At 48.5% G+C, this 24,962-nt stretch overlaps 2 protein-coding genes across 9 annotated transcripts in view; one reads left to right on the forward strand and one right to left on the reverse strand.

The window, feature by feature from the left end:
- The window catches only part of RBFOX1 (RNA binding fox-1 homolog 1), a 986,153-nt gene that overhangs the window by 713,550 nt on the left and 247,641 nt on the right, over window positions 1-24,962 (forward strand). Inside the window, exon 1 of one of the 8 annotated variants that reach the window (XM_049768481.1) lies at window positions 12,856-13,036. The exons of the other annotated variants lie outside the window; for them this stretch is intronic. The gene's annotated coding sequence lies outside the window, so the exon portion shown is untranslated. Of the gene's footprint in view, window positions 1-12,855; window positions 13,037-24,962 lie in introns of those variants that run through there. 8 annotated transcript variants of the gene reach the window in all.
- The window catches only part of CARHSP1 (calcium regulated heat stable protein 1), a 1,067,514-nt gene that overhangs the window by 150,705 nt on the left and 891,847 nt on the right, over window positions 1-24,962 (reverse strand). The window lies entirely within an intron of this gene.

Consider the following 24,962-nt stretch of genomic DNA (forward strand, 5'->3'; position numbering starts at 1 on the left):
GCAAAAGTCCTACTGCTGTGCTATAGAACTGGCCCCTCTCTACCACTTTCTATTATTAACTGACTGGGATGAAAAATATTTATGATATGGACTTTTGTGTGCCTGTGTTTTACCATTCATCTGGGATAGAGAAATGCTCAAGAGTGAAATTTCCAGAGTGTTCATCTCATAAGAAACTGATTGATTATTAAAATCTGCCTCTGTTGGTAGACTGGAAGTTCCATCAGAGTAAATAGATTGAGTTTTGTTTATTTGTTTGCCTGTTTGCTTGTTTGTATGTCTAATCACTGGATACTGGGAACGTTTCGCAATTCTTAGAACCTAATTTACCACTCTATAAATATTTATATATGAATTAAATAAGAAATGAATGAGTGAATGCATGAATAAGAATGTTGGCATGGGGATTAAATCAAATAATGTATGTAAATCGCTAGGAGAATGCTTAGCATGGAGTAACCTCTAATATTCAGCAAATGTTCTCTCACCCTTGGTATGATCAGATGTGATTTCGGCTGAGTGACACAACTCAACTTTCCCATTCTTGCCATTTCCCATCTCACTAGACATTGTGAGACTTGACAGGACTCCCAAAGACTGAGCTCTTGGTTTGCTTAATTTCCCAGAGGAAAAGTCCATTCTCTGGAATATGATCCAAAGGGGGCAGAACCGGAATGTGAATTTTCTACATTAAATAAGATCCATCTCTCCTGGTCACATGCCTTTGTTAAAAAGGAACAGAGGCCAACCATGGGAAAAGCTGATGGCCTCATCTCAACCCCTAGATCCTCCTGATCTTAACCTGCAAAAATAAATGTTGGTGAAGGCAAGAGAGAGAGAGAGGAGAGAGAGAGAAAAAGGAGAGAGAGAGAACAAGAGAGCACCCTACTTAATAGAGAGAAGAAATCAGTTCTTCCCCTTTGCCCGGGGAAAGTGCAGGTCTTCCTCATGTCTTGATTCTCTGTACAAAGAACGAGGCAAGACAAGCCATCTTCATAATAAGACTAGAAACGAGGTTCCCAACACAAGTGTCACAGGAAAGATGAGCTGTCACAGGGCATGTGGCAAGGCAAGAAAGAAACTTCTCGGGTGGCTCTAATTAGGTGTCTGTGAAGAACAGTGAGGTTTGAGCACCATGTCTGCTGCCTCTTCTCTACCAGCTCTGACCCTGCTCTCCTCATGCCATAGGGAAGTTTGGACCTCACAGTGTTGGGGAGGCAGTAAGTAGAGCCAGTGAATTGCAAATACAGATGCATTCTGTAGGCCTGGTCACATTCAGAACGGACTAGGGGTATGTCATACTTCCTTCTTTCATTTGCTATGTATCACTGTGCTTCCTAATTCTTTTCTATTTTGCAAACTTCAGGTATTGCATCAGGGCCTGGGTTCTCTGTGCTGGTCTGACTTCCATGTCTAGGAGCCCCTCACTCTCCCAGCCTCAGTCTTCCCACACACGGGGCTGATTCTACTGAAAAACAGTCGGGGACTTTGTCCTCCAATTGAGTTTCTCTGGGAATTTGGGCCTCCATGGTCCAACTTGCAGTCACCTCCGTTTATTATCTATTTCCAAGCTCAGATCATGCACTCCAGTCGGAATAGGAATGAAGAATGTCACATTTTATTTCTCTTGATTTTATTTGTTTTTAATTGAGTCACCATAAATTACAGAGTTCCAAAGATATTTGTGATTGAGTTTTGGGCATACCATGTTCCAACACCCATCCCTTCACCACTGCCCATTTCCCTTCACCAATGTCCCTAGTTGTCCCCCCACCCTCCAGCCTGCCTCTGCAGTGGACACCACCCCCTCCTATACTGTCCCTGTATTCCCTCCCCTGACTTCTCTCCACAGCCCTATCCCAGCGACCAGCTTTCTCCTGAATACCAGTTCTCGCGCTGTTCTTTGTTTTCTTTGACTTTGGGCATTTGCTCTTCCTCTAGGTGGAAGTTCCTTTATCTCCCACCTATGAGAGAGTCATTCTGTGTCTGCTCCTCTCCCTCTGCTTGATTTCACTCAATAGGACACTGTCTAAACCCATCCACAGTGCAGATAATGGCACAACTTCATCTTTCCTTATGGCCTAGTACTATATCATTATATATAATATATTTATATATGTATCACAGCTTATTTTTATCTAGTCATCTGTTTTTTAGATATTTGGGTGGTTTCTTTAAGTTGATGTGTGGCCCAAATATGTAAATGGAAGAACTCTGTCTCTTTCATGGCCTCATCTGGAAAATGGGTGTAATTAGGTAGACTCTCCTAATGGGACTGTCTATGGTCACTCCTCTCTGCTCCCACCCAATTTCCTTTAATCTTTGGAGTGTGGCAGGACCAGGCAAGAATAGTTCTTAGAAGGGAGAATTCTGAATTGGACTTGTGGGAAAATGGAACGTGGAAAGGAACGTGAAGTGCTGGATACTACACTCTGCTCCGGTAACCAATTCTTGGTTTTGCTTCGATTTCCACCATGTTCCTTAGAATTGATGACTCTTGATAGGACAAAGGATGTGCAAAGATAGGGAGTGGTGCAAAGGCTTAACTAGTGAGGGGTGAGGCTGGGGGTGGTGGTGGTGGAGACTGACCAGAATCTGAGGGATACTTGTGGAAGAATTTGTACCCTAAAGAGGTCTCCGAATACCAGCATCTTTCAGAAAACTCCCTGGAGAGATACAGTTGAGGAGGGAAATCAGAGAGGCAAGTAGTGAGAGGGCTTTCTGTCGCTGTCTTAGCTGAGAATGCTGAGTGGGGTCAAAGGGCATCCCTGAAAAACAAGCCAAAGGAATGGCAGGGATTCTTTCTAGCTAGAGAGAAAGGGCGGCTTTTTGAAAGAGGCACGTTTCTGTTTGCAACTCCAAATGTAGGTCATCATCTACACCCCACTATCATCATTTAACACCCCCACTCTCATCATCTACACCCCCCATTGTCATTATCTCCACCACCACCACCACCATCATCATCACTAGCACAATCAGTCCTGGTGGTGCCTGGGGGACTGTATGGGATGCCAGAGATTGGATCCAGGTTCGCTACATACAAGGTAAGAGCCTTACTCATTATACTATTATTACTCAGGCCCCTTGAAATCATTCTTAACATGATTGCTACAACCCATTTCCACCATCTTTATAATCACCATTATCAGCACAACTATCACCATCACCATCTTCACCACCAACATCCTCGTTTTTTTTTCTTGTTTTAGATCTTATTATTTTATTTAAACACCACAACTCACAAAGTTGTTCATAATACAGTTGTTTCTAGCATTTGATTATTCAGTACCACTCTCACCAATAGTATATCATCTCCTTTACCACTGTCTCCCAGTTTCCCACCTACTTGCCAAGCCTGCCTCCTTGGCTGGCACGAATAATTTATTTTACATTGTTGTTACAATTAAATAGTAATGGACTCACCATTTTTATCATCAACATCTTCTCCACCATCATTGTACCCAGCACATGCATCATGATGAAGAAAATATGCACAGTACATTTGAATATGCACCAAGAGTTACATATTTAAGCAATTTTCACGTATTCTTCCATATTCACAAATTATGATAGGAAGATACTCATTTTTCCATTGATAAAATGAATTTCCTAGAACCTAAAAGTTAAAGTAATTTTCAAAAGCCATTTAAGTGGTCCCAAAACAAATCCAAGATTCAGAAGCAGAAAAATCTGCCTCAGTATCTCTTCTTTATTTCACTATCAAAACAAACAGGATAAGATTAGCATAAACTCAGTGGCTGCAGAATATAGCCATTTGATTCTTTTATTTTGCAGTTTGGGGCTACCTTTCATCTTTGCCTTTTAGTATGTCATGCCGTGAACCATTTTTTCTCAAGAACATATGAACCTTTGTACCAGGAGGAACGCCTCTGTAAGTAAATTTTTCTGGAAACCCCTTGTCGAACAGAGACAAAGGGCAGGAGAGGAAATAAATTTATAAATTCAAATGCCAAACATTTATAATAAAGCCAATCAGTGAGAAAATGAGACTATTTTGATGAGTACCAATATTTGAAATTGGTTGCATGGATAATTGATACTATTTTCAATTAGCTTCATAATACAATTCACTTTAGACTTTTAATTTGTTGCGTGATATGGAGAAAATGCTGATTCACACACTGATAGAGTTTCAAGAGGTACTTTTAAACACACACACACACACACACACACCACAAAACAAACAGATGACTGATCTGAGAAAAACAGGTAAAACCTAAATAAGTTCTTATCCTTGTTCTATGGTTCTTTAGTATCTCCAGGATCAGCCCCATGCTGGACACAGAGAAAGGCAGACCAAGATGAGGGGCTGGAGCAATAGCACAGAGGTTAGGATATTAGCCTTGCACATGGCCAACCTGGATTTGATCCCCACATCGCATATGCCCCTCCCACCAGGAGTAACCCTTGAGATGAGGGTGTGAGGGAATATTTGTAGGAATCCAACAAGAGGAATGAAATATATCTCTGAAGTAGCTAATTTCCAAGCATCCTCATTTCTTTGGCCAACATTTAAGTATTACCTCACTTCCATATCCTCAGGTGAGGAGTCTGCAAAGTCGAGGGGAGCATTCAGATTCCTAGGGAGTATTTGCCTGCCAGAGTGAGGGGGATGCACAGGAGAAGGACACTCAGCAGACCATAATTCACCGTTTGCACTGGCAGCTCCTTTTCCACGAGTGGTGCTTACATAACCCCTTAGAGATGTGGCTTCCTATGAAGGGAACATCAGACTCAGTGTGAGTCCAGTGCATGATGAGGAAAGGGGGACACCCTTTGAGGGAGGCCCCATCCTCAACCGCATCTTGACTTGGTATAACAGACACAGATGCATCCTTCATTCTGGAACTGTTGATTTCACTATTCCCAAGATGGCTTGGGATTTGTGCACATAGCCTTTCAAGTGGTTTCCCCCAAAGAACAGAGATTCTGAGAGGGGTCAGCATGCTCTAGGTGTTACAGATGACAAGATGAGGTACAAATTCATGTGGATTTGGAAGGGAGAAGGTCCAGTAACAAAAGCCACCAGTTTTTGTGCAGGCAAAGAGAGACCTTAACAGGCTGGAGCATTTCATCTCCTGCCTCCCTTCTAGGACTGGGATCCAGGGTGTCTTCTGAGTAGAAGGAGGAAGTGTGTGTGTGTGTGTGTGTGTGTGTGTGTGTGTGTGTGTGTGTGTGTGTGTGTGTATGGTCAACTTTGCAACCCTGTGGTGGGATACCTGTGGGGTAAGCTGGAAGAAACCAAGAGCCAAGACATCATCACACAAGAGATTGAGTTGGCTCATGGTGGTGGTGATTGTTCAAAGTTGAGGCTAAGGAGAAAATGGGGTGCAGAAAACAGCAGTGGAAAGCCCAGTGAGCCTTGCAAGTTGGGATTAGAGAGAGCAGAACGCATGCACTCTGATTTGGAAATCAAGGGCTTATTTGGAACTGTCAACAGAAGCGAAGAAGGAAAATGTTGAGGCTTTAAAGTTAAATCAACGGAAGGGAGGTGCTTGCATAAATGGACTGGCTTTCTCGGATGGAGATAAGCTTGTGAAAATGTTCTGTTAGGAGGGACATGAATACTGCTGCCTGATGGAGACGTAGAAGCCTGTCTGCAAACTTGGCAGCTGAGAGTTTGAGGGAGCCGAGAGGAGTTGTGGTCCCGTGAGTGGGAACCAAGAGTTGGTGAAATTGTTTTGCAGGGGTAGAAAGATAAGATAAGCCAAAGAAATAGGCATCATGGCTCTGGTATGACATGTCATGTAGGTGACTGTGACTGGGGCATCAGAGACTGAGCAGGTGAAATCTTGCACTGATGGAGCAGATGGTCAGATTCGAAAACATCATGTGCATGATGAGACAGCTTTTCTAGAATGTTGGGTCACTCCTGATGGCTCTTTGCTTTCCCCTTCTCCAGGTTTCATGTCTACAATGCTCAAACTTATGTGTGATGAGTGGGAGCTCTGATGGGCTTCATTCAAGCATACACAAATTCTTCTGAAGGGGTACAAGGCTGGGTCTCTAAAAACAGGGGCCAGAAGAGTTTGCAAGTGTATCAAGTGCTTCCACTAGACAATTTTAAAACTTGGCTGCCCACAAGCCATGAGATTTTCTAAGGGGTGAGGGTCTCTGAGCCACAAAGGGTATCCTGTCTCTGCCTGATTTCCATGCAAGGCACTATGTTTGCAGAGTCACCTGACATTGGCTTTCATTCCTTCTGGTTTCCCGATGCCCAAACCACTATTACCTGAGAACCCCTGAGAGCTACCTGGGCACAGTGGTCGAACCTTAGCATGGGTGAAAGTCCAAAGAGATTATTCTAGAAGTCTAGGTGTCAGTGGTGAAGGGCATGCTAGACAGATATGCGTGAGGTCAGCACACACTGCAGAACAATCAATATTTCTGGGCATTCGTGGGGTCAGAGAACCCTGCTGAGAAGGTGAGATGGGAGGTAAGTTGGAATCTTCTGCAGTGTCATTTCCCTTCAAAGTTGTTCCAATTACATCAGAAAATCACCACACAGGGAGTGGGTGAGGTGTAGGGGGTTCCCAAAGTAGACAGTTCTTCCCACTTCACATTAGGAGAAGTCACCACTTAGCTGCTGCTTATCTCTGCCTCCTACGTATGGCCCCTTGGCCCACACTCATCACTTCTCACTCTGTGCCAGGGCCACCAATTCTCTATACCCTCCATTCTCTCCCCAAGGGTCAATCACTGTCCACAGCATTAACTTATGCTAGTTTCTACATCTGGAATGCACCTGGGGAGCTCCTGTAGTTCCCTTGTTCCTAAGTGACTGTGGCTGGTTTTAATTTGGGATTTTTCTAGCATGTGTGTTGGGTCCCTCTGGGCAGGTGCATCCATTGGTTGTTCTGATAAAACGTTTGAACTTGTCCCTTTTGTCAAAGATGCTAAGAATGGTGGTCCTAGTGGTGGTGATGGAACTAATGATGGTGATAATCCAGATGATAATGGTATCAATTGTGGTGAATAATGGTGGTCCACACAGTACTGGTAATAATTCCAGCCAGGACAATTGTGGCAATGGTGATGTCTTAGTCATCAAGCCTCTACCCTGCTCCGGACATAATAAGGGATGCTTTCTGATGTAATCACTCAGGGGCCTTAGTGGAAATACTTCATTTTCATCTTCTGTGAGTCTGAGCTACAAAAATCTACCTTGCAGGTTTTGTAAGATCAGAAAAATGTATGCTAACTAGTGCACTGGCCACAAGAAATCTTATTCCTTATTTCATCCTCTGCAAACATCTCTCAGTCTCCAGGCTTGGGTAAAAGACTTGACCTAATGTTGCGTGAGGTGCAGCTGGTGAGGCATTAAGTTGACAAGGACGAATGTGCGAGCCAGTACTCATTGAATCCAGTGGGAAGGTTAAAGGAATTGAGTGTCCCCCCAAGACCAGAGCAGAGATGTGATGTCCGCACGTCTTCACATAAATGTCGTGGCATTTGAAAAGATTTTCCAAAAAAAGCACAGTGTTTGGAGTTAGTTGTTTCCCAAATGTATTAACTTGTTGGACTTGTTTGGGTGATTTTTTTTAAGCCAGGAAAGAGGATTGTCTTTCATCTACTGACCAACTACTGAGGACAAAGCCACCCGTAAGAATAGTGGTGGGTATAGATTGAGTGGTGGCTAGATGCTATTTGTACACCAATCCCAGAATGTCTCCCTGTCCCATTATTTTTATCTTTTATCAACTTAATTAGAAGGACAAATTCTTCCTGTTCCTCTCTTAGGGGGAATAAAATGGAGGCTTAAAGGCTTGGAGCTCCAGAGACATTTCATAGCTGTTGTCAGATCATAAAACACAGTCAGGGTTTCCAGCTGAGAAACACCCCCAAGCAGATCATTCTCTCCCCAGTGCCCTGATCTAAGTCCCCAAGAGGCTCCTGGCCCTCCAGCTCCGATGTTGAAATTTCTGGTGGCCTTGAACAAACCCTGCTCTTACACTACGATGTTGAAAAAAGGAGGCTGCTGGGTGGAGAGGGAGCATCCAGAAAATCCCATTCCTCTAATACTGATTAAGCAGCTCCCAGGTGAAAGGTGGGTGAATCTCTTCGTGCTTCAGGGAGCTTGGAAATGAGAACCATGTTGGCTTGGGTTTGCTGCCATAAGCTGAGGGATATTTAGGGGAGTCTTTAAGTTCCTTCTCCTCAAGCCCCCACCCCAAGTTGAGCATGTCCTGCTGATTCTCAGTGCACCCATGCCTGTCCAAAGAACCCCCTTTCCATTCAGTCCCTCAGTGGTTCCCAAATGCTGATCCAAATATTCCTCTGGTCCCATAATGACATTTTCAACAGACTGTAGCTAAATGAGAAAATTAAGGGCAATTTAGTGAAAATTTTAATAGACTGAAATTTAATCAATCTGAAGGGCTGTCCTTTATTTTGAGATTATGTCCTTCCCACTTTTTTGGTATAAAAATGCCCTTTCCGTTATGAAACGATGATGATAGCAGATGGCGTGTGAGTTTCTGTGTGTGTATGAGAGTGAGGAGGGGGTAGAGGAGAGTTGTGTGTGAACATACTAGCTGGGAAAAATATATATACCAATCCCCCCGGCTGTTAATTTTGTGTAATTTTTCTATTGTTTCAAATTTTTATTGCATTGGTTCATGATGAGGGAGGAGAAAATTTGAGCCACATGGGCCATTCTGTGAGGGAGATCTTTGGGACTCCATCTTAAACCCTATACTGTCTCTTTGGCCCTTAATACTTGTTAACAGCTGCATTGTTGCTGTGTACTATTAGGGCATTTCTGCTTCCTCACCCCCTGTATGTCCTTGGATCATGGTTTTCTCATGTACTGTTGGAAAGACTCTCATGGAGTGTGCCCATCAGTGACCTATGGGTACAGGACTGATATCTGAATTAAAATGATTACGTAGTTTCCATGGACACAGCCAGCCAGAGGTTATTTGGTCTAGTTTTCAGTTTTAGCACTACTTCACATTCATCCATCCATCATTCCTCTGTCCATCGTCCATCCATCATTATTTCCTTCCATCCATTCCATTTATTCATCTATCCACTCACCCATCCATCCACTCACCTTTCCATCCATTCATCCATCCAGAATTTTCCAAGTGCCTTTTCCATGTCAAACACTGTGCTATACAACACACTTTGAATGCCCAAAGCTGCGAGCTCCAGGTTAGAACCTTTCCACTGTTTTGCCTAACTTCTCAGCAGACAGCCTGCCCCAGGAGAGCACCAAAATTAATATTTCAGACACATTCAGACAGGACTTGGCAATCTGTCCACAAGGGCTGAGAGTACAGGGGGCCTATCTAGATGCTCAGCAAATAATTCCTTAAGTACCAGTACCTCCAACCTCACCCTCTCATCCTTATTTTCCTGCTCTCCTTCTGCCTGTTCCTCTTACCCACGCATGTGCGTGTACACACACACACACACACACACACACACACACTGCCTCCCTTAGTCCTTCTTTAGTTTCTCCATTGTCCTCTCTGCAATGCCTCTCCTCTGTGTTCTCACCAGAACTCAGTACTCTCACCAGAACATCCCAAGATGTGCACTTTCTGCTCTCAGGATCTTTTTTTGTGGGAGTCTAGTTCCCAAAATGCCAACACCCTGACCAAACACCCCTTAAAGATTTTGCCACGGGCTTGACCAAAGAGGTCCTGACTCCAACTGTAGGAATCTAATGCTTTTGTCTATAGACGGTGGGCAAAAAGAAAGAAGAAGGTATGCAAGAAGGAGGCTGTGTTGTATTGGGATCAAGCCGGAAATGAGAGCCATTTCCCTTTTAAGGGCTGATCCTGGAATTACCCTGGGATGGATCATACTGCAACCATCAGGGACTCTTCCCTCTGGCCCACTGGATGCCCTGAGTCACAGGCATGGTGGTTCCCAGAACAAATCTCCTTTCTGGGGGAACTCTGCTCTGCAGAGTCACAGGAAGGCTTTGGGGGAAGAGAGAAACTAGAATCAGCACTTTTCTTTCATTTTTAGATCCCTGGCCAACCTGGGCACAGGAAGCAGTGGTCTGGGCTGTTCCTTGGGTCCAATGCCAACCCTGGCAATGGCTCATGACCAAGGAGGTCTCCTTGGGAGATGCCACTGCTATTTGGCCACTGGTATCTGGTGCCCTCTTTACTTCTGTTTCTTTGCAACCTTTGCACAAAGGGTACTTCCTACACAACTGATGGGCAGTGGGGTGACTCTTGTGGGTGTATAGTGGCTCTCTCCACATCTCTCCTGGGTGCAGGTAACAGAGCATCTGGGAGGTCAGAGCATTGAGGGGCTCCGCACTAATCTCTGAGGGGTAGGGGTGTGGAGGCCGAGGAGGCTATAGATCAGATGAGGAGCCAGAGAGAGGAAGAAAGGGTTTGTGTTGGAGTTGAGAACTTCTCAGCCCCGAACACTACTCAGCTCCCTCTAGCTCCACACTTTATGCTGTATCCATGTGCATGTACACGTGTGTGTGTATATGCATGCGTAGGGGGTGTTGCTAGTGGTGTGTGCCTGTCTCTGCATTATACAAGCCCTTTTGCAGGCTGTGTGATGAAGAGAGATTTAGGTTCTGAGTTGTCAGAAAATGGAGCTCTGGGTACTGGGGGATGAGCATGGAAAACCTGAATTTACACTGCTTAACTTTGCATAAGTCCAGCTCTGGCCCCCCTAACACACACACACACATACACACACACAGTGCCAGGCCCTGATTTTAGGGGGCCGTGGGTGTTGTTCTTGACAAATAGGTCTGAAGGAAGCTAGTCTGCCATGGAGGGTTGACAGCCAAGGGGGGAAAACGGGCTGGAAGCTGGAGCTGGTTCAGGGCAGCCGGGAGCAGTTATTGGTGCCTTATATAATGTATTTGTTTTTCATTAAGCCATTCAGATAAGGTCTTATTAAAGTGCCATGTATTATTTATCATGTTTCTTATGAAAATGAGCTGAAGGGGAAAGTCTGCTCTCATCTAGGGGCTTTTCCAAAGCCAAGAAGGAGGTGGAAGAAAAAAAAGAAAAGAAAAAGAATTATAGGCAGGGAGGGTAAGCCCCTGAGACTCACCCCAATTTCTCCCTGCCCGTGGCTAGAGGCCAGAGAAGGGGCCAGGGACGGGAGAAGGGAGGTGTTGTAGGACCGACAGGGTCTGAGACTGTGTTTGCCAATGTGGATTTATTTCTCTTGGATTTGGTGAGCTGCGAAATTTAGAAATGAATCAGGACAGGCAGAAAGTAAGAGAGCGAGCAGCTCATTTGCACCCAGAACTAGTCTGTGTGAGAAATGTGATTTGAGACCACATGGGGGCAAGGACTTCTCTGGCTGCCCATGGCCATCTCCCTGGTCAGCGGTGAAAGCAGCACAAAAAATTACTCAACCCTGAGCCTTCCAGTCAGCATGAACCAGGGGGCCTGGCATCCTCAGGGTCCAGGTGTTAGGACACTTCCCCGGCTGCCAGAAAGACAGACAGACCTGCTGGTGCAAGGTAGAGAGAGAGAGAGGCAGACTGAGACCTACCCTGGGGTTTGGGAAAGCCTTCAGAGAGGCGTGAGGAAGGGGTTTCCAATCACAACGCACGTTGGGACAGCAATATCCAGGGCTTCAGAAACATTCTGGTTAGTCTGCAAAGTGGGTGGTATCTTACAAGTTCTCGGCCATCCCTTGACTAAGACAGTACTTGGGGGATTTGAGGAAGAGGAGCTGAAGGGTTCCCCAGAATCCTGTGTTGCCCCCATCTTCCACCCCTTGGGGCTCTGTGTCAGCCAAGTCCCAGCACAATTCAATGCATCGAGCCTAACAGGGGGAAAAAAAAATACTACTGTTTAGGTAGCTTCTCGCTCTGAAAACCAAAAAAAAAAAAAAAAAAAAAAAAAGCCGATTCAATCCCTGGATTTAAATCCATATTAAAAATATGGCTACTATTCCTGATTATGACTTTCCTGCTGCCCACCCAAAATAAATAAATGTGCTTTTATTTATTTATGGATTTGTGCTGGGACCCAAGGAAGAGTTAAGAGTCTTTATATTTTCTTTTGGTCTGCAGATCACATCCTATTTTATTGCATAAAGACTCCCGGAATCTACTAATGAATAATTATTACTTCATAAAATAAAGCGGGGTGGGGGGGGGGGAAGAAAAGAAAAGAAAAAAAATACCCAGCGCAGGGAGCTGAATGCTAATTTGGCTGAAGAGCAGGAGGAGGAGGAGGAGGGTAGGAGGAAGAGGAGGAGGAGGAAGAGGAGGTGGTGGAGAAGGAGGAGGAGGAGGAGGAGGAGGAGGAGGAGGAGGAGGAGGACGGGCCAGGCAAGGAAAAGAAAAATAAATAAAATAAAAATAAAGAAAGCCTCGGAACATGCCCGCTGCTTGCTGCCCGCCCTAGTGAGTGATGGGTTCAGCTGCCTCTAGCCGGGCTGGCCGGCTCCTTGCATTTCTAATTGGAGAAATGCTGGTTTTTGGAGGCTTCCAGAAGCCCCCCAAAGGCCTCCCCTGGACTGACTGCTCGCTCCAACAGGAGGCATTTCCCTGCCAGCCCCGGCCCAGCTTAGCTGCCTCCAGCCGCTGGCTGGGCTGATGCCTTTGCAGACAGCTCAGGCGAGGCCAGGCGAGAGAAAGCGGTACCCCACGAAGCTTGGGGGGTGCATCACCACCTCCGCTGCCCTGCTGTGTGTGTCTGGGGGGGGGGGGTTGGAGGAGGAAGTTGGGAAGGGGGGCGGTGTGGAGGACCAACAGCAAACGCTCCAGCCTCGGGCGCCTGCCTGCCTGCACACCCCCCTGGCTCACAGCCCTCAGCCCCTCTCGCTGCCGTGTTGCGTCTTCCTCCCCTGCGCTGGTCCAGGAGGGAATCCCGAGTCCGGGTGGATTCGATTCGGCCCCGGGAGCCACGGCCCAGCGCATCGCCCCTGTCACTCGCTCGCTCGGCTCAGCCCGGTCCCCTCCGGCCGCTCGCGTTGCGTTCATGGTCCGGTTCCGTTAGATGCAGGCGAGCAAGGCTGCTCGCGGGGAGAGAGATATTTTTTAACAGACACAATTTGAATTTGGGTGAGTCGGGGTTCGGGGTTTTCTTGGTTAAGGGGTGGAAGGATGGGAGGGGGGCTGGATGCATTTAACAAATGGGGTGCTCTTCTTTTTTTCTTTTTGCATCTTGTGCAGCTGAGTGAGCGAGTCTCCATCTCTCTCTCTCTCTCTCTCTCTCTCTCTCTCTCTCTCTCTCTCTCTTCTCTCTCTCTCCTTCCCCACCCCTTCCTTCTTTCCTCAACCTCAACATTCCCTAGGCAGGCACCCCCTCTTCCCCACACACCTTCCTTAGAAAGTTGCCCCTCTTGGTTGGCTGGCTTGTTTCTCTTTTGGGGTGGGCTGGGTAGGTAGATTGGGGAGGAATCCCCTCCACTTTGAGGAGCAATCCGGGGGGTGTCCAGCCTGGCATCCCTTTCTCCCCCCTCTCAGGGGAACGACATGGTCTCAGAGGACAGCAGATAGTTTCCCCCACCCCTCGGCACCCCCCAACCTCCCCGACTCCACCATCCCCATCCTTATCTGAGCCCACCCGGAGAGAGCATTGCTGGAGTTGCAAGCTTCAGATTTGGGGCGCGTTAGCAGCTCAAGCTTGCAGCTTGGAAGGGAAGAAGGGAGGAGGGAGGGGTGGTGCTGGGGGGGTGAGAGAGAGAGAGAGAGAGAGAGAGAGAGAGAGAGAGAGAGAGAGAGAGAGAGAGAGAAGAGAAGAGAAGAGACAGACAGCCGCTCGCTCTCTCGCTCACTCGCTCTCTCTCTCGCTCGCTCGCTGGGTTTGGACTTCAATAATCAGCAAAATTGCCCAGAGAAGAGGGGGGCGTTGGGAAGGGGAAGGCCGAGCGCAGCGGAGCCAGCCGATCGCCCAGCGCCAGCCCCGTCGCTCTCCTGCGCGGGCGCCCGAGTCAGGATGCAGCATCCTCTGTCGGGGGCCACCTGCGTGGCTCTCCCCAACGTGGGCCTGTGCCCCCAGCTCTCGTGTGCCTTGACTTTTATGTACTTACAGCAGGTAAGGCAAGCGCTCCACTTGCCCCTCGGTGGTGGCTGCAGCTTCCCGGGGGTCGGAAAGGGGGGATCCAGGCGCCCCCACGCGCGCACTCAAGCGCGCGCGCGCACACACACATATACTCATTGGCACGCGCGCACCGGGCTGTTCTGGGGGGACCCCTCAGCGCCTTGGGGAGGGGGCTCCGGGACCCAGGTTGCTGGGGTGGGTGCTCCCGCTCCATCCTGCGCCGATCTGGTGGGGTTCCGTCTCCCAGTCTCCGAGGCAGCCGCCTCCCCTCGCCTCTGGGTGCCCCTGCCTCTCTCCCCTTGTCTCCGTCTGCTGGCCACCGACTAGCCCTAGCGGCTTAAGAGTAGGGACCTCTGGGCAGGCTTTTGGGGGGTGCCTGTGGAGTTTTAGATTCAGCTGCGTTCTGGAAGGGTAGGGGCTAGGATAAATTCAGGTCCTCTAGCCAGGGGGGTGTCTCGGTTTCCTAAGTTTGTCCCAGGTGCGCTGTGATCCATGCCTTAAGGTGGGAGCGGTTGGGGTGGCTGGAAGGTGGGACCCGGAGACTCAGTCACCCCAAACTCTTGCAGGACTCATTCCCCGGGAGGCAAGAGTCTAGAGGCGCAGTTGACTCTGGTCTTTGTCCCATGTGTTATAAAGCTTAGCTGGCTCTTTCCTTGGGAAAAATTTTGAATATTTGTTTATTTGGGGTGTGTGTGTGTGTGTGTGTGTGTGTTGTGTTGAGTGCCTGGCCAACTTTGGGTTCATCTTAGAGTCTTTGGTTGTGCCCCCCCAATCTACCCTTGGGTGTTCTGATTCTGTCTTACTTTCCCTGAAGGGCTGACTCTCCCTGGTCTGGACACTGGGGTAACTGAGCTGAACAGGGTGGACAGGCATACCCAGAGAAGAAGCTGGGTTGGAACTGGGGTGGGTGAATGGGTGTAGAGGATTTTGAAGCCCCAGGGGGTTCCCTTTTCTGTTCCCTGCCTGACCAGGCACTAGTTCTTCTCCAATGGGCCCTTCCAGGCTGTTAATGGAGGGGAGCTGGGGGCCTCTGAACTTCCTATTACAGTCTTGGAGGGCCTCATGCTGCAAAGGCCCTCTAGGCCCTTTCCCTCTCCTCATTTTCCCCACTCTCCCAGCCCCCCCCCCGCAGTCTGCATATTAGGGGGATCTCTGACTTCAGACAATGTCAAGATTCTGCAAAATTGGGGTGGCGGATGATTAACTTGGTCGCCAGTGGCAAATGTTTCTGAGGTGGATTTTCTGCCGCAAGTTCTTTCAAAAGCAGCCTTTTGTCGGGGGCTTTAACATCTTGGGGACAGATTGGTGTGTCAATTTAAATAGGATTGTATTCCATTTCTCATTCAGTCAATTGTACAGTGTGTGCATGTGTGTGTGTGTGTGTGTGTGTGTGTGTGTGTGTGTGTGCTGGGAGGAGAGAGATATGTTTCCCCAGGGCCTATTGGTAGCATCAGCTTCATCTGTTTTTGCCATTTCTGTGTTTGCTCTGCATGCCCATGTATGCGTGTTATGTGTGTGTGTATGCGTGTGTGTTTTACACGAGTGACCCACCAGCTCAGCATCCTAACAAGTATTTTTCCAGCTATGAAGCCGCCATTGAATTTCATCAAATCATTCGTTTTCAGGTCTTCTTTTGCCCCTTTCCTCTCACTCCTTTTAGGCTATTTTGTGAATCCATTCCCATGGCATTATTTCTCGATATGTCGAATGCTATGGCCATTCCGTGTTCTCACAACGTCTTTCAGCATTTTTCTTCTTCTTTTTTTTTTTTTAGTAAAAAAAAAAAAATCAATGTTTCCCCTTGTAGTCTGTTCAGTCCGCGTGTTCATTAAGGCCCCACTGAGGGAAGGAGACGGTGACTTTGCAGGAGAGGTTACTGTGCCCCTGAAAGAGACACTTGGGTAGACTAAAGGTGGGGGTGCTTCGCTTAGGGAGTCCCGAGGGGGTTCAGGCAGGTGGGCAGCCATGGCCCATGTACATAAGTCACTTCTTCAGCCTGAAAGATCTCCAGGCACTTGTGTGGTGGTGGCTTTGGGGGTTCTCTGAATGGCAACCTCCTCTTCCAGGCTGGCTTTGCTCTCTGGGGGCACTAGAAAGGGGAGGCTGAGTGGGCACTGGGAAAGGAAGAAGGGGAGCGCTCCAAGTTCTGATCCCCACCAGGGTCTCCTCTGGGTGTCCTTTTCTTTTGGGTGTCTTGCTTATATACACTCAGTGCTTCTCTCAGCCTCACAGTCTCCCCAAATGCCCAGTGTCAGGGTGGGAGAGATGCACTCATGAATCCCCTTGCCCAAGTGGGCTGTAGGGAAGGGCCCTGCACTGGCTGTTTTTGAGCAGCACTGATGGGGGTCCCAGAGATGCCCCCTCTGACTCACTCCGACTAGGCCCCTCTCCACTTTCTCCTGCGCTATACTTCCGGCTGCGGCCAATGATTCCAGTGAGGGCTGATGGGCCCGTGGTTCAGTGCACCTGGGCCTGTGGGTTGCACCACTGAATCGGGCCACCGGGTGATAAATGATACTTTTCAGGCCAGCATTGGACAGTGCTCAGATGGAGACAGGAGCTCCTGGCAGGAGCAGGGGACTTCTCCTCCCTCAGTTATGTAAGAGTCCATGGGCACATCCTTGTCAGTTAGTTGTTTTGTCCAAACCTCGGCCTGACCCCTGGCAGCTCTGACCTCCCCAGGCTTCTTGGGGTCCCACTCACATGCTTGCCCCTCATCCTCCAGGCCAGGGAAAAATGCCTTCATCACTGGCTTTCTTTGCCTCCAACCTTTTCTCCGAAACTCTCCCCGATGTCTTGATCCAATGACTCATGGGAACAGCATTCATAGCATTTTAGTGTCGATTGGACTCAGGCTGCCTTCACAGGAAGGCGGGGGGACCTTTGCCACGAAGAATTTACTGACTTTTAGGCCAGAGAAGTAGCAGCTGGGTTCTGCAATTCCTTGACTCTGCCTTGAAAATAGTTATTTTCTGGTGGTTGCAGTCTCTCTCTCTCTCTCTCTCTCTCTCTCTCTCTCTCTCTCTCTCTCTCTCTCTCTCTCTCTCTCTCTATTTTTCTTTCACTTGTGCCATGTGAAAATAGCCCAGAGCTTTAGGAACGAACTCTGGGATATTCCTGTCTTACTATCCAGGGTCCCTTATCCAGCCCACCCCATCTCCCTCCCGCTGGTCTCAGGAGCTGTCTTCCTGTGTTCCTGGCCTCTTGGGTGGGCAACTCTTCCTCTTCCGGGTAGACTTAGAATTCATCTGTCCCCACTCTGGCCGCTGACTGTGTTCCTAAGGGTCAGCCACTTAAACACGCTCATGTGGAGGTAAATTTCTGAATAGGAAGAGATCCACACTGGGATGGGGAGGCATTTACTGTGAGATGACAGAGGAAAATGTCTGTATTTCCGTCCTAGAGGAAAAGGGAAAGCAAAGACACAAATATGCGCACACACAATCACACACTCGTATACATTTGCAGATGTAAACATGTACAACAGTCACATGCACGCATGGAAAAAGACACACAGAAATATACATAGACATACATGCACACAGAGAAACATAGATACACACAGGCATGCACGCAGAAATGCACACACAGCCACAGATCTACGCACAGACAAAAACACATGCACACAGACACGCGAAGAAAAATACTCACATAGACACACACACACAGACCCATATTCTGGTCTGATGCAAATCTGGAGAATTATCATTCCCATTGCTGGTCATAGAACCCTGAGAGCTAGGCACTTCATGGGGAGACTGGGCATGAGAGATGGGGGGGTGCTTGGCTAGCAACAAAGAGCTTCTGACCATCCCCGTCTCCATGTCCTCAGTCTCCCCCAGGAGCTCTGAAATTCTAGGACAGGGGCATCTCACCACTCTTCCCCTGCTCCTTAAATACCGTGGAGGGGGGCTCCCAGTGTCCTTAGAGACAAACTTCTCCTGCGTTTTGGCCTCTTCTGGTGATGCCTTGTGGTTCTAAGAGATGAGAAAGCAAAGCCCACATGGGAAAGCGGTGAATGACCCTTCTAGAGGGGACCCCACAACACTGCCAGGATGGAGCGGGTGGGGGGTCACTTCTCCCCCACTTAATGATGATCCATGCGATTTGCTTTAAATAGTGAAGCAGTTTGTACAAAGGGTAATTCCTAGTAAATGAAGCCATTGCTCATCACGGACATGCTCAGATCGAAAGCAATTGAACGGCGCCCTTTGCGGCACCCCCCTTTCTGTCCTTAATTAGAAAGTGGTTCTCAGGGCAGAGACCCCGGAAGATGAACCGCAGTAGACAGCGGAGGGGCTGCATTTGGGAGTGTGTGTGTGTGTGTGTGTGTGTGTGTGTGTGTGTGTGTGTGTGTGCTCGCGAGCACGCGGAGCAGGGGGCCAGTTGAGATCTCCTTGCAGCCTCTTCCCCTGTGCTGGCCGCTCCATCTGGTGATTTTTCCAGGCCCTTCTTGGTGGCTTAATCCCACCTTGATTTATTGGAGGGGACCGTGGGTCATGGCGCCGTCAATTCTGCCAATGAGTCAGGAAAGAATTAGGATAGATTATCCGCACATCCCGATGGGTTTCGAGCACCTCGCCGGGGTGGACAGTGGGGAGAATAGGTCTTCCCCCTGGCTCCTTCTAGAATGATCTTTTGTCGCAAAGGGCTGCAAGAATAACCGAGAGCCTTGTTTCTCGGAGGGTTTCCAAGCTAAGAGGAACAGAAATGAATGTTAGGGGCTCTTTGCAGCCAGATCAAGGCTCAAATCTTGGGGTGGCGTTGTGCATGTGTGTGCGATTCTGTATGGATGTGTGGAAGGGTTGGATTTCTGCCATGTTTCTCTGTTTTAATCTCCCAGGAAACTTGCAGGGCAGGTGGTGTGGATTTGGGGGTGAGGTGGTCACCTTGGAGCTCTTTCAACCCCACATGTTCTCCTGAGCATTGTAGACACCAGCTGGTCCCGGGCACCATCCCAGGTTGTTCCATTCTCTGCCCATCCCTCTCCTGGCTTTTCTACAGCAGAACACACCGCTGCCACACTCCCTGTTGGGGCCAGCCTGTGTCATTCGTCTGTGCTCACATGCATCTGTTTTGTTTGGCCTTGTTGTTACAGCTGGCTCTTGAGTCATTGTCCAGTAGCCGATGGACTGGGCTAGACAGTCTTTGTCGCTGTTTCGTTTGAGGGTTTTCTGATTCATTTAACCAGGCACTGTGCCCCAAGAGAAAACAGAATGTTTGTTCCTTTCTGTTGGTTGGGTCCAAAGCATGTCACTGGTCAGGCCGATTGAGTCTTGAAGGAGGGGAATAAGAAGAGCACGTCACCCATACCTTCCGGTCCTGTGCCCAGAAGGGAATCTGGGGTGCAGTCCCAGGAGGGTTGAGCCAGTGTGGGTGTCCTGATCCCCTCAGCAGAGCCACCGAAGGGCTGGGATGAGGTGTCCCAGAAAATGTTGTGTGTTTTCAGGAATGTGATATAGTCCCCTGGGAAGTGGCCCTATTTTGTGCCTCAGCCCGAACCCACCCAACTCTGCAGGAGCTGAGCAGCTCCCTATGACTGTGCTGGGAAGACTGCACCCCACAGAGAGCTCAGCTCTCGAGTCCCAGAAGCCCACCCGCAAGTCAGAGAGTCACCGATTAGCCTGTGGACTGGACTGTGAAAGGAGACCCTGGGGGAGACGGAGCTTTCCTCGAGGGACTTCATATGCAATGCCTGAGATTGCCAGGGGCTCAGGAAAGGGCTGCTGGGCTGAGTAGGGGGCAAGGGACTCCCCAAAATGGGCTGTGACTGGGAAAGCATGGATGTGGCTGCTCACAACAGACCCCACCAGGCTCCCTCACCTTAGATTATCCCCAGACAGACTCTTTTAGGCTTCCTTTATCCCTCTGACATGTTAGACCATTAGCAAATTTAGCACAGACTTCTCTCTTCTGTGAGTTCTCTACTGCTGGGCCTAGAAAAACATCTGAGACATAGTAGTTGTGCAATAAAAAAATAATCAAGGGGTCGGAGTGATAGTGCAGTGGGGAGGCTATTTGCCTTGCATGCAGCCAATCAGGGTTCAATCCCTGGCATCCCACATTGTCCCCAGAGCTGCCAGGTCATTCCTGAGTGCAGAGCCAGGAGTGTGACCTCTGAGTGCTGTGAGGTGTGGCCTCAAACCAAAATAAATAAATAAATAAATAAATAATGAAAGAACTGAGATGGCTGCTTTTGGCTTTCCAGATAGTTATCACTCGGTTGTTGCAAGAATGCTCAAGACCTTTTTTTTAGAATTGTTCTACATCCAGTCTCTGGTCCCATCTTTGTTTTTTAGGTAGAAACAAAAAGAAAAAAGTTTTCAGACAGGGGCCCGAGAGATAGCACGGCGGTAGGGCATTTGCCTTGAATGCGGCACATTCAGGATGGATGGTGGTTCAAATCGCAGCATTCTACATGGTCCCCTGTGCCTGCCAGTAGTGATTTCTGAACTCAGAGCCAAGAGTAATCCCTAAGCGCCACTGAGTGTGATCCAAAAACAAAACAAAAAATAAGTTTTCAGACATTGAGAGTTAATCACAGAGAATTAATTAGGAAAAGACCCACCCTATGCTTTGGCCTTCCTGGAGTGAAGGAAAATGTGCAGATGCAGTGGGTGGAGAGGAGAGAGTTTTGCTGATGGTGGAAAGACCTGGGAGGGACTAGTGTGTGACGGCCTGGACTTGGGTGCATTTGGGTCCTGATGTTTCTGCTTCCATATCAGGGGCCCTACAGACAAGGGTACCTGAAGTCTCTCCCACAATTCGTAGGGAGCAATGGCGAGGTAGAGAAAGGTGTGCCAGAGATGCAGAAATGCATCATTTCCTCCCATACTAGCATAGACCTCAGGCTGAGACACAGGTGCCCCTCAGAGGCTGCTGGATCCTGGGCAGGTGGCCCATTGTGATGCAGTGTAGGCCCAGAGGGAATGGAAGGAAGAGGGAGAAAGGAAATAAAAACCGTAGCTGGCAGGGAGCATGCCCGGGACTAGTGGAGGTTTGTCACAGACAGATGTGATTTTTCCAGGAAAGGTCTTGATAGTGGGGCCTGGGGTCCTTTTGGTGTATCCCTCAGTGCCTCCACATGCTTGTGGCCTGATGCAGAGGGAAGGATTTAGCACTGGGATGGCAGAGGGAGGGGAGGAAGGGAGGAAAAGAGGGAGCAAAGAAAGGAAGGAAGGGAGGAAGCAAAGAAGAAAGGGAAGAAGGAAGGAAGGGAGGGAGAAAGGAAAGGAAGGAGAAGGGAGGGAGGGAGGGAGGAAGAAAGGAAAGAAGAGAGGGAAGAAAGAAGGGAGTAAGGGAGGGAGGTAAGTAGGTATAGAGGAAGGGAGGGAAGAAAGGAAGGAAGGGAGGGAGGAAAGGAGGGAAGAAGGGAGGAGGGAAGGAAGGAAAGAAGGAAGAAAGAGAAAAACAAAGAAAGAAAGGAAGGAAGGAATAGAAAAGGGAAGTGAAGGAAAAAGACATCTGAGAAAAGGCACCACTCTTCAAAACTGTGCAGACATGCCAATTCCCCCTTTGCTCCCAAATCCACACCAACTCTGGTTGGTTAAAGATACCAATATCAGGATTTGGGGGTTTCTTTCTCTGAGTGGGGTTGTCCTGCCTGTGCTCCCCACCCCTGCCAATGCCATTCCCCGCTAGTGGTCATCAACTACCAGCTTGCAGCTCAATGAAGGCTCAGGAGGCGGCAGCCCCAAATGTCTGTTTTACAGGAACAAAGTTCCTGATTTCAGATGCGATGGAATCCTGCTGCAAGGCTGCGTTTCTTGTCATTGGGGACATCCTGCTTTGGGGGAATGTAGGGGGACTGGGCAAGCACAAAGCTGGGTTTCTACCCTCCCATGCTGGGCCATGGGTTTGTGCCCCAAAGCAGGGTGTACTGGACCTGCCCAGGTTCGGGCCTGTGCATTCTTCCCCCCTCCCCATCTTGCTTTGAGGATGAGCTGTGGAGCTCCTGAGGACTCAGCTGGGAATGCCAGGGGGCTCCCCGCAAAAGACTCTGCTTTGGGTCTCACTGTTATCTCTCCTGACACAATGAGGCACGTCTTCAGGTAGTTACTTCATATAGAAATGGGCACCTCCTCACCTCATGTTTGCCATGAGCCTGGATCTTGGGAAGGAAGGAGAGGAGGAATCGCGCCTTCTCGGTGCAGTGCCACAATCGGCCACTAGGGGTCTTCACGCAGAACATTTACTCTGCGTTCTTGAGGGCTCCTGTTTTTTGTTCTTTCTACTTTTCTTCTCCTTAACTTCTTTTTCTTTCTTTTCTCTTTTTACATTTTTTGGGTTTTTTGGGGGGGTGTCACACCCTGAAGCTCTCAGAAATCGCTCCTGGCAGGCTCGGGGGACCATATGGGATGCCGGAATTCGAACCACTGTCCTGCATGCAAGGCAAAATGCCTTGCCTCCAAGCTATCTCTCCGGCCCCAGCCCCTCTTTCTTTTATTTTATTTCCTTTTCCTTTCTTTTACATTTTTCTTTCCTTTTTCTTTTTCTTTTCTTTCCATTTCCTCTTCTTTCCTTTCCCTTTCACCTATTTTATTTTATTTCTCTTCCTTCTCTCTCATCCTCTTATTTTCTCTCTCCTTTTCTCTCCTGATCTCTTTGTTTTCCTCTTTTCATTCTTCCTTTCTCTCCCTCTTCTTTTCCTCCCAGCCCCCAGTACCTTCTCAGCTCCGTTCCAAGAGTGAAGGGCTGTGTAAACAAAGGCCAGTCTGTGACTTGCTGGCCCATATTGGGAACCTCAGAGGAAGGTGCACCCCACTATGAGGGCAATAATCTAATTACAAAAACAGTGGAAGAACAGAAACTCTCCTGAAGGTGCCCGTGACACGCAATCCTATGTTCTTTTAGAGAAGCATCTGGGAGGACGGTTCCTCTCTGCCCCCACTTCTCTCCATAACTTCCAGGGCGATGATACTGGCTAGTTCCTGAGAGATGGATAGGTACTGGGTGGACCCGCCTTCAGCCACTGACACTTAAAAGTGTCCTTACGGCCTTATTCCTAGGATGGTGGCATGTGGTAGGGGGCCAGGCAGGCAGACAGGCAGGAACCCCTTAAAATGAAGTCTTTATAAATGAGAAAAGGCAGAACTTGAAAAAGGGAATCAAAAAGATCTTACAGCTTTGGGGCTGGTCATGGTTTCACTTTTCAGGCGCGGTGATAAGCGTCCAATAAATCGCCAGCACCTGAGGGGCTGGGAGGATGCTAATGGCTGATGGCAGGATGGGACCTGATGATGTAGCAGATGATGAAGCACACGATGGAGCGTACGCTTTGCCAGTTCCAGCCCCCAGGTTCCCTGGTGCTGAGACTCTCCGCTCCCATGCACCATGTTCAAATTGTGGGGCCTGGTGGGATTAGGGGAAGAATTTCAGTGCTGGCCCGGCTGGCCATGTACTCTTGTGCTGCATAAATAAATCAGAGTTGAGTGCTTCACAACTGACCTGGACTCCCGAGATGATGTGTGAGAGAGTATATAGGCATGTGACAGAGGCTCGTAAGTATGTGTGTGATTACATATGAGCATGTGTGTGAGCATGCATGTCTGTGAGTGAGAGAGAACGAGCCTTGGAGGCCTGTGTTGAATCTTTGTGAGTACGTGTGTGATCATTCCTGTGCATTGTGATCGCATGTGGGCCTGGGTGCACATGTATGGTTGTGAAAGTGCATGTGTGTGTAAGCATGTGTGTATGTGAGTGTTGAGCGCAACTGAGCACATATGAACCCCTGTGTGGAATTGTGTAAATCTGTGTGAGCATGTGTGAGCCCTTGTGTAAGTGTGTGAGTCCATATGTGAGTGTGTGAGAGCCCATGTGTGAGTGTATGTGAGCATGTGTGTGAGTTTATGAGTACATACTTGAAGGTGGATGGTGTATGTGTTTCCTCAGAGGAACCAGGCCCCTTGCCTGTGCTTTCTTTGATGATGCGAGTCTTGGAGACGCCTCATGACCACCTGCTCTGATCCTGGCAGTCTGGGCCTTGCTGGTTCTGCAGGTGCTGTCTCACCATCCATCTGAGCCTGGGCAGAATTGGGTGCAGACCCACAGTCCATCCGTGCCTGGATAGAACAATCCATTAGCCTCTGGGCAGCAGGCCAGAGACCACCAGATTCCCCCTCCCTCTTTTCACTGGCCTCCAAAAGTTGATAGAGCAGGGGCAAGTTCCAGCTGATGGAAACAGACTTCCCCAATTCCCTGTTTTCTCTGAGTTGGGCCTTTCATGTTCTCTTCCACGAAGGAGTTTGGGAAGCTTTGCTTTTTTTTTTTTCACTTATTCATGGAAAAGAACTCTTTGGGGGTATTTTTGTTTGTTTGTTTGTTTGGTTGGTTTTTGGTTTTTGGGTCACACGCAGCACTCAGGGGTTACTCCTGACTACGCTCAGAAATTGCTCTTGACAGGCTTGGGGGACCATATGGGATGCTGGGATTCAAACCACTATCCTTCTGCATGGGAGGTAAATGCCCTACCTCAATGCTATCTGTCTGGCCACTCTTTGGGGTTTTTTTGTTTGTTTTTTTTGGAGCTACAACCACCAGTGCTCAGAGCTTACTCCTGGCTCTGCATGGCAGCGTTTGGGGAACTTTATGGGATGCCGAGGATCGAATCCATTTTGGCTATATGCAAGACAAACATCCTCCCTGATGTGCTATGAGACTTACACTGGACTAGGCACTCTGGTAAGAGTTGTTTATTATAAGCCATGGAAGGTAGGTCCCCTCCCCACCCCCATTTGTAATTGGAAAGTAGGCAGGCTAGGGTCAGATGATTGCTGATTTTGCCTTTTGTTTTGTTCTCCTTTGTGCGTGGAGAGATGCTGCCTGATGATGCTTAGGGGTGATTCCATATCTCTGTGCTCAGTAGGGTCCCCTGACAGTGCTTAGGGAAGCCCTATGCTGTGCTGGAATTTGAACCAGGGTTGACCATGTGCAGGACAAGTACTG

The sequence above is a fragment of the Suncus etruscus genome, chromosome 2, assembly GCF_024139225.1.
Source record: "Suncus etruscus isolate mSunEtr1 chromosome 2, mSunEtr1.pri.cur, whole genome shotgun sequence".
NCBI classification, from domain to species: domain Eukaryota; kingdom Metazoa; phylum Chordata; class Mammalia; order Eulipotyphla; family Soricidae; genus Suncus; species Suncus etruscus.